The sequence below is a fragment of the Melospiza georgiana genome, unplaced genomic scaffold, assembly GCF_028018845.1.
Source record: "Melospiza georgiana isolate bMelGeo1 unplaced genomic scaffold, bMelGeo1.pri scaffold_51, whole genome shotgun sequence".
Lineage (NCBI taxonomy): Eukaryota > Metazoa > Chordata > Aves > Passeriformes > Passerellidae > Melospiza > Melospiza georgiana.
The window spans coordinates 536,897-553,711 of record NW_026652218.1 but is presented as its reverse complement, the minus strand read 5'-3'; the positions used below and the strand labels follow the sequence as shown (position 1 = coordinate 553,711).

The following is a 16,815-nucleotide window of genomic DNA, read 5'->3' as shown; positions in this document are numbered from 1 at the left end:
AGATCTGCCAACTATCAGCACTCACCGTCTGAAGGCAGAGTGGACCAAGGCCCAAACACTGAGGTGATAAGAATGGACTAAAACCACAACCAAGAAACACACATGCTCTGAAAAGGCAGATCCAAGGAAGAGCCATGCTAAACAGTTCTTGGAAGATGTAAAGTAGTTTGGGGGTAAAGTTTGCTGTGCATGAGGGTCTATGAATATGCAATAGGCAGATGTAAGGGGAAAGGTATTTCAGGGGATCCCTGAAGGTAACAGGGTGCTCCTGGCTGAGTGCCAAGATGCACCTGGCCATAATAATCTTTGCTCCATGGTCCTGGTCTCCCATTGTCCTTTATTAAACTTTGTACATTTTCACAGGAGACTGAACGTGTTTTTCACAGGCAGCTTCACAGAAACTGGAAAACGTGGGGGTTCCCCGGAGGGGGCATTGCTGATCCAGGGCATCGAGGCGCTGCCTGCAATCATCCATAACTGCCCATAAGGAGCCTCCAGGGCTTTACCCTCCATGAGCTGCAGCAGATGTGTCAGGAAAGTTGACAAGAGCCCATAAAATGGTCCTTGTTGCCAGCAGATTAGCCACTTGTAGCTCTTCAAAACTCCCTCCCATGAAAACTGAAAAAACTTTAACCGTTCCTAAATTGAAAAATACGTTCACTCTCCTGTGAAAATGTATAAAGTTTAATAAAGGACAATGGGAGACCAGGACCATGGAGCAAAGGCTGTTATGGCCGGGTGCATCTTGGCACTCAGCCAGGAGCACCCTGTTACCTCCAGGGACCCCCTGAAATACCTTTCCCCTTACATCAGCCTGTTGCATATTCATAGACCCTCATACATATCCATAAACTACTTTACATATTCCAGAAACGATTTTACATGGCCCCTCCTTGGGTCTGACTTTTCAGAGCATGTGCGTTTCTTGGCTGTGGTTTTGGCTGCTTCTCGTAATCACCTCCAGTTTTTGGGTCTTGGTCCACTCTGCCTGCAGACGGGGAATGCTGATAGTTGGCAGATCTGTACAGGTGTCCTCATCCTGTGTGCATTGGATGTTATCCCATCCAAGCAGGCAGTTTAACACAAGCAGGTATTTCACTGAGCTTAATTAACAACAGAAATAAAAACTTCAGGACAAAGTTACTTTTAAAAATGGTCTCAGCCCATATTTGATCCCAGTCCAGTCGATCCAAGTATGTGTGGTCCTGATCCATATGGTCCCACTCCCTAGGATCCTATTCCAGAGGATCCCAGTCCATATAATCTCAGTCCAGGTGATCTCAGTCTGTGTCGTCCCAGTCCATTCAGTCCCAGTCCATATTTGATTCTACTCCAGGCTATCCTGTTCTGGAGGATTCTGTCCTGGTTTAGGATAAATTAGGGGAAATCTCCAAAAGGGAGCCCCCCAAACAAAACAAACCTCCAACCACCCCTCCCCCAACACCGGGTTTGGGAAGGCATTTCTCGGAGGAGCAAAGTGGAAAACAAAACCTATTTACTTACAAGTAACAAAAGAACACTCCCCAACACAAGAAAAGGAAAGAAACAGACTGTGTGTGGTGAGGGCGCCAGGCTTCTCTTGCAAGCTCCAGGTGTCCTAGACGTCTCAGGTCAGGTCCGGAGCCGGTCCAGTATCTTCAGGGGAGGGTAAGAAAGAGGGAACAAAAAAAAAGGAAAAAAACAGCGCAAAAAGCAGAAAGCAAGCAAGCAAAGCGGCTAGCCAAGCCAAGCAGCAAAAAGCCAAAAGCCGAAAAAGCCTGGTCAAACACTCCCCCCCTCTCTTCCCCGCCCCGCCGCAGCAAGACGGCCGGGGTGGGGGGGGGAAGAGAGAAAAGGCACAGCTGCCAGACACAACACACGATATTGGGATAAAGGCTGTCAACCCACAACAGGTTCTGATCCAGAAGATCCCAGTCCGCGTGATCCGAGTCCAGGTGATCCCAGTCCATATTTGATCCCAGTCCAGTTGATCCCAGTCTGTGTGGTCCTGATCCATATGGTCCCACTCTGTGCAGTCCCAGTCCATAGGATCCCAGTCCATATTTGATCCCAGCCCATATTTGATCCCTGTCTGTGTGGTCCTGCACACAATCCCAGGGTCTGGAATTCCAGTCCCCAGCCAGGAAAAAATGTTCCTACCCTCGAACTTCCTTCCTCTCATGTTAAAAAATTAGAATGAAACTATAAATAAATAAATAGAAATTAAAATAAATACTTATGCTGAGAATGAAATATAAGAATTTCAGCTCTTACCTACAATACTCCCATAATGACTCAAGCCAAAAAAAAAAAAAACTATTACTATAACATTACCAATAAATATAAATAAATTATAAACCAAGAAATAACTTTTGAAAGTTTTAACTCAATGACTAATATACTTGAGATTAAAAATAACTAAAAAAACTAGCATACAATCTAACACACCTTAGTAAAACAATTCATATTACAAAGGTACTAAACACAAAACACCACTATAATTTCTCAGACATTTTAACCAAACAATTAAACTTTATTAACATCCTTAAGTACTCTAAAACAATTAAAATTAGTTTTAAAAGATTTATTGGGCATGCGTGGTTTTATTTGGATATTGGTTTTTGAATTGTTAGTGGCTAGATGATTTTAAAAATGGGACTTTTATAGGAATTTAATCAACTGAGAAGGGAGCACTCAGCAAACAGAACTGACTGAAAATGAATGGGACAGAAATCAGTAACTCTGAAAGTTTTATTTGTTATCAAATACATCCCACACACCCAGCCACCCAACACAATCCCCATCCCATTGCTCCATGTTGGGATCCCACTTCTACCAAACTCCTTCAAACCCCATCTCACCCCGGTTTCTGTGGAGTGGAGTGAGTTTGGCCTGGGATTGAGTTTTTTTGAGGAGAAAACAAGCAATCTGAGAGGTGATTGAGCCTTTTTGGGTTAAAATTCAGTTATTTTCAGTGGGATTTGAGTATTTTGGAAGCGACAGATTGACACTCTTATCTTCTAGATTGGAAAAACATGGAGAAGAGAAGAAAAATTAAAGCCAAACCAAAAGGAGAAGCAGCCAGGTGTGTTCCCAACATGGATCACAGGAAATGTGAGTTACCAGGGCTTTGCCCAAAGTGCCTCCTCCAGTGAAGGATGGAGCTGGAGCAGCGCATGAAGCTCTTCCCGCACTCGGGGCACTTGCAGGGCTTCCCTTAGTGGTGCCCCTGGTGGTGATGGGTCAAGTGAAAGCTGCTGGAGAAGCTCTTCCCACACTGGGGACACTCGTAGGGCCTCTCCCCAGTGTGAATGCGCTGGTGGGTGATGAGGTGGGATTTGTGCCTAAATCCCTTCCCACAGCCGGGGCAGTGGAAGGGCCTCTCCTCTGTGTGAATCCGATAGTGCTGGAGGAGATGGGAGCTGGTCAGAAACGTCTTCCTGCATTTATCACACTTGTAGGGCCTCTCCCATGTGTGGATCTCTTGGTGGCAGATCAGACTGCAACGGTGGCTGAAGCTCTTCCCACATTCGCCACACTCGTAGGGCTGTTCCCCAGTGTGGGTCCTCTGGTGGCGGATCAGGTGGGAGCTCTGGCTGAAGCTCTTCCCACATTCCTCAAACTCGTGGGGCCTCTCCCCAGTGTGGATGTGTTGGTGCCTGACAAGATGGGAGTCCTGCCTGAAGCCCTGCCTGCAGTCAAGGCGGCAGAAGGGCCTCTCATCTGTGTGCGTGCGCTGGTGAAGGAGGAGTTCAGAGCTGGTCTGAAACCTCTTCCTGCATTGATCACACTCGTAGGGCTGTTCCCCAGTGGGGGTCCTTCGGTGCTTGATCAGACCAGAGCTCTACCTGAAGCTCTTCCCACACTCCACACACGTGTGGGGCTTCTCCCCATCATGGAGCTGCTCATGGAGCACCAGCTCCAAACTCTGGCTCCATCTCTGGCTGCCTTCCCGGCCCAGGCTGGCTCTTTCCCTCTCAGATCCCGGCCAGCTGCGTTTGCAGCCCCTCCTTGTGCAGCATCTCCGAGGCTTTTCCTCCCTGTTTGCTTCCTGCGCTGTGGAGCCGCTCAAAACGGCCTCTTCCACCAGGTTCTGCTGCGGGCATTTGTCCTCCCTGCTCTACATGCTCAGCTCCTGCTCTGGGGGAGGAAGGACAAGGACAGGATGGGATTTCCCTCCGTGCCACAGGCAAGGGCAAGGAGATCCCCCAGGGCTGTGCTGCAGCCGGGGCCTTGCTGGGCTGGGAGAGGGGAAAGGGACACTGACTTCCTCCTCACATGCCTCAGTGTCCTGGGGAATCTTCTTCTTCCTCACAGCCTTCCTCGCAATGGGAAATTGTGGATTGGGGAAAACAAGGGATGAGCACATTTGTAGGAGCGTCAGGGGGTAGGACAGTCAGGACGGACGGAGATGAGAGATCTCTGAAGCCAGGTCATGGAACTAGAACTTGAGGTTTATTACAAAGGGCCTGGGTTCAGGCCTCTGCTTGGAGCTGCCAGCCACAGCTCAGAGCAGGACCAAGAGAAGAGAGGGGTAGAGAGGACGAGAGGGTAAGAGAGTAAGAGGGGAAGAGCGTAAGAGAGTGAGGTTCCTGTTGCAATACAATAAATCTTCTTCTGAGTTGAATATTCTATTTCTCACTAACCAATCTAGTACAAGATACAAATCCTAGAGCATTTACATACAGCCTATAAAAATCATGACATCACCATACTGTGTTACAATTTAAACCCTAAAAACTACTCTTTGGACACCTTCTGCTGAGCTAGTAGGGTCTGCTCTGACCCCTGGACCTGTGTGCAAGCAGAGGGAATTGTATCATCAAAAGGGGATTACCTTCAGTTAGGCCACACCATTGTTTTCCAGTTGTTCAGTAACTAAGGTGTCTAAAAGCTTGCTTTCATCTCAATCTTGCTTATAGTTTCTATATTCTCAAAATCTTTTGCCAGACAATCATATTTATAAGGCTTTCCTGTTTCTTCTTCCCCAAGACACAATGAGTTTAAAGGTCCCTCTGCCCGAGTCCATCTCTACAAGTCACCGGAGAGGTGGGCTGCATAAAACCTCCCAAACACCAGGATTCAGCCCTGAAAAAGCCTCCCAGGAGTTCCCCGTCCCTGGTCCCTACCCTTTGGCATTCAGAGGTACCCCCCTGTCCCAGCTGCTGGGGTCACGCTGGGATTGGGGGTCCCCCTTCTCCTCGGTGCCCGCCCAGCCCAGGCTGCTGGCAGTCCCAGCAATGCCAAAAGCTCCCTCCTCTTGGCTCTCCCCATTTCGGGATGCTGGGGCTGTTTGGGCTCCGGGGCTCCCTTCTCCCCTCATTCTCTGCTCTGGGCTGCAGCGGCTCCAAGAAGTCCCCCCTGCCCCTCTCCAGGCTCTTGAGGCTCCCACCCATGGCGGCGCTCCCCCCTCTCTAGGCTCCCCACTTTGGGCTCCTGGAGCACACAGGGCTCTGCTCCTCCAGGCTGCCTGTGCAGGCAGCCGCCACTGGCACCCCCCGAAGTCCCCCCGAGGGGCCTTTTCCGCTCAGCCTTGGACTGCTTCATTCTCCAAACATCCCCCCAAAAACCCAACCCAGGGACCCCCTGGGATATCTGGGCCGAGCTCCCCATCCCCCCTCTCCTGCGCGATGGGGGGGCGATGATCCCACAGGTGGGGGCTGCGAATTCAGGCCGGGTTCGGAGCAACCGCGTGGTTCCCTAAGCTCAGCCTTCATCCGCCTTTGTCCCTCCTCTTCCTCCCGCTCCTCCTCTTCCATCCCCCCTCCCGCTCCTCTGTGTTTTTTCCACCTCCTTCTCCTCTTCCATCCCTCCCCTTCCATCCCTCCTCCTCCTCCTCCCTCCTAACCCCACCTCCTCCTCCTCCTTCATCCCTGCCCTTCCCTCCCGCCTCCTTCTCCCCCAGCAGCAGCCACACCCTCGGTGCCCCATTCCCGCAGCCCTCGCAGCCCACGGCAGGAGCGGGGATGGAGCCAGGACAGGTCGGGATGGGCAGCACGGGGCTCTTGGCTGCTCCCAGCCGCTGCAGGTGGGGAGAACCTGGCCCAGGCCAAAGGGGAGGCAAACTGGCCAAACTGGGGGCTGCACATCCCAACTGGGCCTTGCTGGGGACCCTCCCTGGCCGCTGCCAGCCCTTGGGGCTCCTCTTAGGAGATCCGGGATGGGGAAATGCAGAGAGGGCTGGGGGATCCCAGGAGTGACGTCCCTGGGAGGGACTGGGCTGTACTGGGGTAACTGGAACCTTACTGGGACCACTGGGAGTGATTGGGAAGGGCTGAGGATTGGGACATGGTGAGGGCAAGTGGGATATACTGGGAATGCCTTTGACCTTACTGGGGTGACTGAAAACAACTGGGAGCATGCTGGAGGCTAATGGGAGTGAGTAGGAGTGACTGGGACGATACTGGAGGCAACTGGAATCACACTGGGTGGAAGAGGGATTACTGGAATCATGCTGGAGGCAACTGGAAATCACCAGGAAAGACTAGGACCATTCTGAGGGAACCAGAACCTTTCTGGGCACACTGGGAGATACTGGGAGTGTCCGTGACCATACTGGGGGGACTGAGACCACACAGGCAGCAACTGGGAGTGAGTGGGACCATGCTGAGAGGGACTGGGGCTATTCTAGGGACAACTGGGATCATATTGGCAGGAACTGGGAACAACTGGAACAATTCTGGCAGCAACTGGGATCATACTGGGATCACAGTGGGAGCAGCTGAGTCCATGCTGGCATTGACTGGGATCACACTGAGGGTGACTGGAATCATACTGGGATTCACTGGGAGTGGCTGTGAGCAACTGGAATCATGCTGAAAGCAACTGGGAGGAAGTGGGAGTGACTGGGAACATGCTGGAGGTAACAGGAAGAGGCTGGGAGTCACAGGGATCATACTGGAGGCTACTGGGGTCCTGCTGGCATTGACAGGGAGCAACTGGGATCACACTGGGGGTCACTGGGATCATACTGGGAGTGACTGGGATCATACTGGGATTATAGTGAGTGTCAGTAGACCCTGACTGGGTGTTACTGGGAGCTACCAGGCCTGTGCTGGGAGACAACTGTGCACATACTGGGAGCAATTAGGAATGACAGAATGCATGCTAGTGAAAACTGGGATGTCCTGGCAGTGACTGGCATAAAACTGGGGGCAGCTGAACCCCACTGAGGTAACTGGGAGTGCCTGGCAATGACTACGAGAATGTTCAGGGCAACTGAATGAGACAGAGTAGAGATCCATTCTGAATTAGGTGAAGTGTCTAGGAGAGGTGAAAAGTCTGTGAAGCCAAAGCTGAAGGAAAAGCCGCATTCCAGAGACAACAAGGAGACAGAGAAAGAAAACAGAAATGACCTTAAGGCCAATTTGCCCCCGACCTAAGAATTCCTTTGATAAAGAAGAACTGGCGATAAATGTCACGCGGAATGAATCCGTATGAACTTATTGTGAAACTGTCTGCATATGCATTTGAAAGGGGGATAAAAGGAGACCTGAGGTCTTCAGGGGTATGCATGCCTTTTGGGAAGGCTTGCGTCCGGCACGCGTCCTAATAAAAGCATACCGGGCTTTACAACTTTTATAAAGTTGTGAGGTTTCTTCTTTTCTCCGCAAAACATTCTTGGTGAGCCAGCCAGGAGAGAGAGATACCTTCCGTCTCCCTCTCTGTCCCCACAGGGGCAGGGGGGGAACCAACGTACTCCTAGGCGCACCCAAGGATTTTCCTGGAAGAGGCTCCACTCGTCTCGACTTGCCTCCTGCTGGGACAGACAAGGACCTGCTGGCCTGCGGAGGAAGATATGGTATGTACTGAGGGGCCCCTGGGGTGGGGGGAAAGGAGAGCAAGGGAGTAAAACACCCAGAGACATCTGGGTTCAGCTGATAGAGCAGCTGTATTAGAGACGGGGTTCATCGTTCTGATAGAGCGGAACCGCCAGCAGCTCTGGGGGTGAGCTGGGTGAACCCGTGTATGCGTGTATTTGGGTTCATTGTTCTGATAGGGCAGAGCTGAACCCGTGTGTGTTTTCTTTGTTTGTGTGTGTGAGCGGTGTCCGGACACTGTGTTGCTGTATGTTGCATTGTGTGATCAGCGCGCTGTATTTGTAATCGTGCAAGTGTATAAAGTGTATGATATATAAAAGCGAGTAGATCCATAGCGCTCTATTGTGCAGGGGGGGGAGTTCCTACCCGCCGCTGGAGAGGCTGAGTAAGCACCGGCCGGGGTAGGCTGTGGGGGCGGGGAGCGCCCGACAGATAAAATAGAGTAAACAGTGGAAAAGCGTGGGTGAGGACGTTTATTGAGTAAAGGTGGTAAATTGTGGTGTAGGTTGTGCATGCTTTCACCGTGGCTAGACAAACCCGAGGGGTTCCTCTGCCTCAGTGGTTTGGACTCGACCCTTGGGAGTTTGTGAATCCGGTGGATTATTGGATAGATAGGGGAGACGAACGAGTTCATTTAGAGGGGCTCTACCAGACTTCAGCTGGCACTCTTGTAAGTCTGGACTGGGAACAGCTTGCCGTAGAGGATTTAGAGCTCCCTGGAATAAATGGAATAGCTTGCCTTTGCAAGAAATTTTGAGTAGCCTTTGGTGCATCAAGAGGCTGGCATGCTGCATGGGTATTATTACAGTGCACAGTTTGTGGGAAACGCTGGTATTGCTGTTCTAACAAGCAACAGGGCACGTGCCCCAAGTGTAGATTAGAGGTTTCTGATCAAGCTGATTCAGAGTCTAAGATCTTAAAACTTGTGTGTGGGAAATCACATCTGATACCTGCCACTTGGAGTGTGTGGGAGGAGGACTGGGAAGCTACTGTGAAGTCCTGTGAAAAGAGGTTTGGGTGGAAGCGAGATAGGGCAAGAAGGAAATAATGGGAACTAACCAGAGCAAGAAAGTTCCACGGGCCAGCCCCTTAGGGTGCATCTTGGCCCACTGGAAGGAAGTCACTAGCCGGGGGGGCTCTGAGAATAAAAAGGATCTAATCCAGTATTGCACACGCTGGTGGCCCTTATACAGGTTAGAGGACGGAGCAAGGTGGCCACCCACTGGAACCTTAGACTATAATACTTTACTGCAGTTAATGTTGTTTTTAAGACGGGAAGGTAAATGGGATGAGGTCTTATATGCTGATATGTTTTTTGTTTTAAGAAATCACCAAGAGTGCCAAAAGGACTGTGGGATTAAATCACCCTCAGACCCACTAGTCTTGGCCCTTGAAAAAGATAACAAGGCAAAGAGAGGGCAAATCAAACGCTGTTGTTCAGCATGCAGTATAGGACAACGGTGTATGAGATCAGATAAGGTCTATCGTTCTGAGGAGCAAGAACGGGACACATTTGAGTGGGTGAAAGCTCCTCCAGCTCCTCCCCGAGGGGGGAGGTTAGGGAGGTTGAGGCTGAAATTGAGGATGTGGAGGAAGGGAACTTCCCCAAAAAGGAGGAGGACTCAGGTGGGGAAGGCACATCTACTAGAACCCACTCCACCCGTGGGAGTCCAGTTGCATCTAGAACTAGGAGGCAAGTAGTGCTACAGGCCCCTCTGCGACAGGCAGTGGAACCAGAAGGGGCCAAATTAATGATTAAAGTGCCATTTACCACCCTTGATTTAGAAACATGGGAAAGGATCGCGAAGAATTATCGTGTTGACCCGATACTCACTGCCAAACGCCTACAATATGTTATCAAACAACACAATCCAGACTGGGCTGACATCCAGCTACTACTAGATGCTTTCACTGAAACAGAGAAACAGCTGATCTTAAAGACAGCAGGGAATTTGGCAGAGGATTACTGTAAGACCACACAGCTGGATGTAAAAGAACATTTTCCCCTCCAAGACCCAGAATGGGATCCTAATGTGTTGGCAGAGGTAAAGAAATTAGCAGAGTATCAAGAGTGGATAGCAACAGGGGTAGAAAGAGCTATTCCAAAAACCATAAACTGGTCTGCCTTATATTCCCTTAAGCAGGGGCCTTCTGAGACTCCTTCTGAATGTCTAGAGTGTTTAAGGGATACTATGTGTCGTCATACATCATTAGATCTGGAGTCTGAGATAGGGACAAATCAACTAGTTAATTCATTTTTGGGGCAGTCTGCTGGAGATATCAGGCGTAAACTTCAGAAAATTCGGGGACCAGATGGGAGAAATCTTGAAGTCTTGTTAGAGGAAGCCTGGAGAGTATTTAGTAACCGGGAGGAAGGATATAAACAAGGAATGAAAAGGTTGGTGGCAGTGGTACAGGAGAAAAGGCAGAGGAAATACAACCAGGGACCGCCGAGACAAGGACCACCTCGGCTGGGCAGGAACCAGTGTGCAATCTGCAAAAGAATTGGTCACTGGAAAGGCCAATGCCCAGAACAAAGAAGGAGTGACCAACAGATGGCTGCACACGTACAAAACAACTGAGGAGGACCGGGGGATTCTGCCCCAGCGGATCCACTGGTTATAACAATGAGGCTGGGGGAAGAAGGGAAAAGGGTGGAATTCTTGGTTGATACGGGAGCTACATATTCAGTTTTAAATAAAGCTTTAGTACCTGTGGAAAATGATTATGTTGTAGGGCAGGGGGCAACTGGCCAGTTTGAAAGGGCATATTTTTGTAAACCTTTGAGGTATAAATTGGGAAAACAATGGGGTATTCATAAATTCTTGTACATGCCTAATTCACCAAGGGCACTTCTAGGGAGAGATTTATTGGAACAATTACAAGCAACCATTACATTCAAAAATGGGGAAATTACTCTGGAGGTGAATGATCAAAAGTACATAGAGGTATTAAGTTTAACTCTGACAGCTATTGGCATTAAGGAAGAAATTGATGAAGGAATACTAGGTCAGGTATTTCCTGGGGTGTGGGCCTCTGGTGTGCCAGGGAGGGCGAAAAATGCCTCCCCTCATAGTAATCAAACTCAAGGAGGGAATGCAACCAGTAAGAATCAAGCAGTACCCCCTAAAGAAAGAGGAGAGGGAAGGAATCAGCCCAATAATTGAAAATTTTCTGCGGTTAGGATTACTGAAAGAATGCCAATCTGATTTCAATACTCCCATTTTACCTGTTCGGAAATCTGATGGGTCATACCGGATAGTACAGGATTTGAGGGCTGTCAATAAAATAACAGAAGATCTGTATCCAGTGGTAGCCAATTCATACACTTTATTAACTTGCCTAACACCTGAGCTAACCTGGTTTACTGTTTTAGATTTAAAGGATGCATTCTTTTGCCTCCCCATCCATGAAGCCAGCCAAAAAATCTTTGCATTCAAATGGGAAAGCCCTAAAAGTGGGCGCAAAACCCAGCTCACATGGACCATACTACCCCAAGGCTGGAAAAATTCCCCTACTTTGTTCAGGGAGCAACTTGCAAAGGATCTGGAGTCCCGGGAAGCTCCACAGGAAGGAGGGAGGCTTTTGCAGTATGTGGATGACCTTCTAGTGGCCACTCGGACGAGGGAAGCATGTGTGGCCTGGACGGTAAGCCTTTTGAATTTCCTAGGACTCCAAGGATACAGAGTATCAAAGAAAAAGGCACAGGTAGTGAAACAGAAAGTAATCTACCTGGGGTACGAGGTGAGTGCTGGGCAATGGACTTTAGGGCAGGCTCGCAAGGAAGCCATATGCCAAACCCCAAAACCCCAGACAATAAAAGAACTCCGAACCTTTTTAGGCATGGCAGGATGGTGCCGGCTGTGGGTTTATAATTATGGACTGCTTGTCAGACACCTCTATGCTATTATTGCCGATGGAAGCAGAGATCTCCAGTGGACAAAAGAAGCAACACGGGCCTTTCCCAGCTAAAGGATGCTCTCATGTCAACTCCAGCTTTGGGACTTCCAGATGTGAGTAAACCATTCTTCCTATTTTCCCATGAGAAACAGGGAATTGCCCTGGGAATACTGGCTCAGGACTTGGGTCCATACTGGAGGGCAGTTGCTTACCTCTCTAAGCCGCTAGATGCAACAGCCAAAGGATGGCCAAGTTGCCTCAGAGCTGTAGCAGCAGTTGTGCTGAATATTCAAGAGGACGCAAGTTTACCCTGGGACAAAAATTGACTGTGCTAGTGTCCCACACAGTATATGCAGTACTGGAAGTAAAGGGTGGCAACTGGTTTTCACCACAGAGGTTTCTGAAATACCAGACCATCATAGTAGAGCAAGATGATGTAGAGATCGTGGTGACTAATATTGTCAACCCAGCTTCCTTTCTCAGTGGAAATCAAGGAGAAGCAGTACACCATGATTGCCTGGAGACCATTGAAGCTACCTACTCCAGCCGCCCAGACCAAAAGGACACTCCTCTGGATGATGCAGAGATCTGGTTCACTGACGGGAGCAGCTATGTTGCCAATGAGAAGCGATATGCTGGGTATGCAGTGACCACCTGCAGAGAGGTAATAGAGTCTGGACCCTTACCAACAGGGACCTCCGCACAGAAGGCTGAGATAATTGCCCTGACCCGTGCCCTGGAAAGGGCAAAAGGGAGGAGAATAAACATCTACACAGACTCGAGGTATGCATTTGGAGTTGTACATGCACATGGGGCCATCTGGAAGGAGAGGGGACTGCTGACCTCACAGGGAAAGAACATCAAACATGCACAAGAGATAATCCAGCTGCTGGAAGCAGTACAGCTGCCTGAAAAGGTAGCAATTATGCACATTAAGGTGCACCAAAGAGTGAGCTCAGAATTGGAAGAAGGAAATGAGCTGGCGGATAGAGAGGCAAAAGAAGCAGCAAAAGGTGAGGTAGCTACTGAAGGAGTCCTTATTCCAGATGGACAAATTTCCCTTGAAGGTAAGCCAGAATATAACAAGAGAGATAGGAAATTAATTGAAGATCAAAAAGGGGCGTATAACCAAGAAGGGTGGGCTACCATTGAAAAGAAAGTGGTAATCCCTTCCCATTTATTGTGGTCACTAGTAAGGGAAGAACACCAGAAAACGCACAGGGGAATAAATGCCCTATACACATACCTGATTGAAAGAATTGTTGCTAGGAATTTATATGCCACTATTACTCAGGTGACCTGACAGTGTGATCTTTGCCTCCAGACTAACCCCAAAAATACCCCCAGACCGAAACTCGGTCAGATTGGGAGAGGTCATGGGCCTGGACAGCAGTGGCAAATTGACTTTTCAAAACTCCCAAGGAAAAGGGGGTATCGGTATTTGCTGGTATTGACAGATACACTTTCAGGGTGGCCAGAAGCATTCCCCACCAGAACTGTCAAAGCTAGAGAAGTGACCAGAGTATTATTACAAGAAATAATACCGCGCTTTGGAGTTTCAGCCACAATATCCTCAGATAGAGGATCACATTTCATTTCCAAAATAGTGCAACAGATTAGTAGCCACCTGGGCATAGACTGGGAACTCCACACCCCATACTGCCCCCAATCAAGCAGCCAGGTGGAGAAAATGAATAATTTGATTAAACAGCAAATCATAAGACTGAGGCAAGAAGCTTATCTACCCTGGCCCCAAGCTCTTCTACTAGCGCTATTGCGAATTCGAACGAAACCTCGAGCTAAAGAAAAGTTGAGCCCTTTTGAAATACTCTATAGAAGACCATATGGAATACAAAAGGGAGTGTCCACCCACATTGGAGAGGTAACACTAGCCACCTACATGGTGGCCTTAAACAAACAGCTGAGAGAAATTGAGAAACATGTGGCTAGAACTCGGAGCCAGGAATTAGATGGGCCAGTACATAACATACAACGTGGAGATTATGTATATGTTAAGTCTCTTACAGAAAAGACCTTGGAACCACAGTGGGAGGGACCGTTCCAAGTGCTTCTCACCACCTTCACTGCAATCAAAATCAAGGAGCAGAATGCCTAGATTCATCACTCTCAGGTGAAGAAGGCCCAGAAACCCCTTGAGGAGTGACGCCAAGAAACAATGAACTAAGATTAAAACTTACTCGGGCAAAATGAGTATATTGCGGTCGGGAGTAGTTCATACTTTAATTTGTAGAATTGTTTTGTGTGTAATCATAACTGAAGTTTTACAACTTGAAAGTACCTCTATTCAGAGCAATGCTGAATGGCCTTGGTCCCAGGCATTTAATCAGTATACTGGATCCATGGGAAAACCTTCTGAGATAAAGGATTTAAACCTATCCACTGTAGGAATTCATGGAGATCAAGTATATGAAGAGCAGGAATGGCAAGAACAGAAACTGTGGACACTTCAAGGGATCAGAGGAGAAGAAATCAAGGTAGGGTGCCGGATGATAAATGAGACGGCTTATGAGAGACCAAATGAAATTAGTATCTCAACCTCTCCTGGCATATATGAACACCAAGAAATCTGTGATAGCCTAAATGAATCAGACTGCTGGTGTAATTTCACCTTAATACAGCCTGTAGAAATAACTTGCCTTTGGGCACAAGATAATATCGGGCTTTCATTTAAATTCAAAGTAGACACTATACCTTTTACCACAGCAGGACCCTTTACAGCCCACACCAAGACTCAAATAGTTCAGACTCAACCCAAACTTAAACCTGAGGTGTATGGAATAGGCCCCTACGTAGTAAGGAATGTGGGTGAGCAACAACTATTATTCGATCCAGAATGGTCTCTCAAACGTGTGGAATTGATAATGCAAATGAACATCTCAAAAATCCAACCAGTCTGCTCCTCCTTCCTAAAAACTTCCTTTGAGGGCTGGACAACATGGTTACAAAAACAGGCATACCTCAAGAGCAGAACAAGAAAAGATCTAACTGGCATATTAGGGAGAAGATTAGGAGTTTCAAATGGAATTGATTCAGAAATACTGATGAATAAACTGGCTGCTGCAGCAAGTAGCCTAACAAAATTGAAGCAACCCTTACAGTCATCTCTATTGGCATTAGGAACTAGCCAGTGGCAGATTTCAAAAGTACTTTCAAAGTGAGAAACAGCCGGAGACCAAGACCACAAGCTAATTGTAGAAGCACTTAGTACAGTTCAAGATAATGTGTCTTGAGCTTTCAGTTGTATACAAGCACAGTTATAGGTGCAGACAACAGCAGCTCTGATCATACGAGAAGGGAGTGAAAGTAATTTTCCAGCTGAAATTCGGAAGATTGTGTGGGATAATGCAACAGATTTTGAAAGGAAGTTTCAATCCTGGTGGACTATGGTGAATTTCACCTATGATCCTGTTTCTAATGTGGCAGCTGCCTTTGTGCTTACCATACATAATGCCACTGTTTATGTTATCCATCCCATCATTGCCCTAGGATGAAACCATGAAAAAACAATACTCTATCCTTCAGAACATAGAGTGTGGGCACGAAAGATGAATGGAAAGTGGCAGACAGTAAACTTAGAATCCTGCATTACTAGAGAACAGATGGGATTCATTTGTGAAAGCAATACTATTAATGCTCAAGATGTGTGTTTGGACACTGAACAAAGTACTTGTCACTTTGAAATTCATCCAGTCACTTACCAGAAAACTGTGCTTGCATATACTGGAAAAGGGTGCGTGTGTCTGAAGACTGCCTGTGCTGCTGTAAAAATTGATAGAAATTATGTTATTCTGTCTAGTAGAAATCATTCTAATTTCTGTATGTGTAATTTTGTTAAGATTATCGGGTGTGATTTTTCGTACTTAGCCCCAGTGACATCCCACCAGCTGATTAAAGCTAACTGCACGATGTATCACAGACTACCACCTACCCCTATTGAGATGAACCTTACATTAGTAAAACAATTTATTAAGCACCAAGACCTATTGGAGATCTTGAAGGAAATCCAAGAAAGTGGAAAGAAAACCTTAATTACTGTCCAACACGATACAAAGGAGATAACCAGGGTTCTACAAAGAATAAAACAAAATATGGATCATCACTGGTGAGATGTGATCTTTGAGTGGTCACCAACTGCAAATGGAATCTTTAATAAGTTGTGCCACCCCATTGTAGTTTTACTAATATTAGTTGAGATAAGCTTAAGATTATCTATTATATTGTTAATTTGGAACTGTAGAATGCTACAACAAATAGCTGTACTAACCTCTTTGTCAAACGTACATGGTGAAGCATTAAAAGACACTTATTGTCGTGAAGGTTTTTATTAAGTAAAAGAATTTACTTATTTCATAGGAAAGGGGGGAATGAGACAGAGTAGAGATCCATTCTGAATTAGATGAAGTGTCTAAGAGAGGTGAAAAGTCTGTGAAGCCAAAGCTGAAGGAAAAGCCGCATTCCAGAGACAACAAGGAGACAGAGAAAGAAAAACAGAAATGACCACAAGGTCAATTTGCCCTCAACCTAGAAATTCCTTTAATAAAGAATAACTGGTGCTAAATGTCACGCGGAATGTATATGTATGAACCTATTGTGAAACTGTATGCATATGCATTTGAAAGGGGGATAAAAGGAGACCTGAGGTCTTCAGGGGTATGCATGCTTTTTTGGGAAGGCTTGCGTCCGGCGTGCGTCGTAATAAAAGCATACCGGGCTTTACAACTTTTATAAAGCTGTGAGGTTTCTTCTTTTCTCTGAAAACACTGTTAAATAAGCAAACGAATGCTACCTCTCTCTCATTGAGGGAGGGCCTGCTCTGAGACATAAAGACCATCAGACATGCCACCTTGCAGAAATGCGATAGAGTTTTTACTCTGGGTACATGGGTATGGGTGTGTAGACTCTGAGGGCATGTGTTGCATGAACCTCTCCAGCCGCAGTGAGTAAATCCACAAGAGCACTCAGGTCCTGAGGGAAGAAAGCTTCAAGAAGCTTCACATGGAAAGCAAAGACTGGTTCAATAAACACTTCCAATCCTACAGATCAAAGGGTTGGATGATGTCTAGCTAAAACAGGACTATTAATTCTCTTAGTGGTT

The 16,815-nt window shown here is 47.5% G+C and overlaps 1 pseudogene; it reads right to left on the bottom strand.

Moving 5' to 3' along the window:
- Positions 1 to 3,082: 3,082 nt before the first annotated feature.
- Positions 3,083 to 16,815, bottom strand: part of LOC131096528 (zinc finger protein 850-like) — a 438,808-nt pseudogene continuing 425,075 nt past the window's right edge.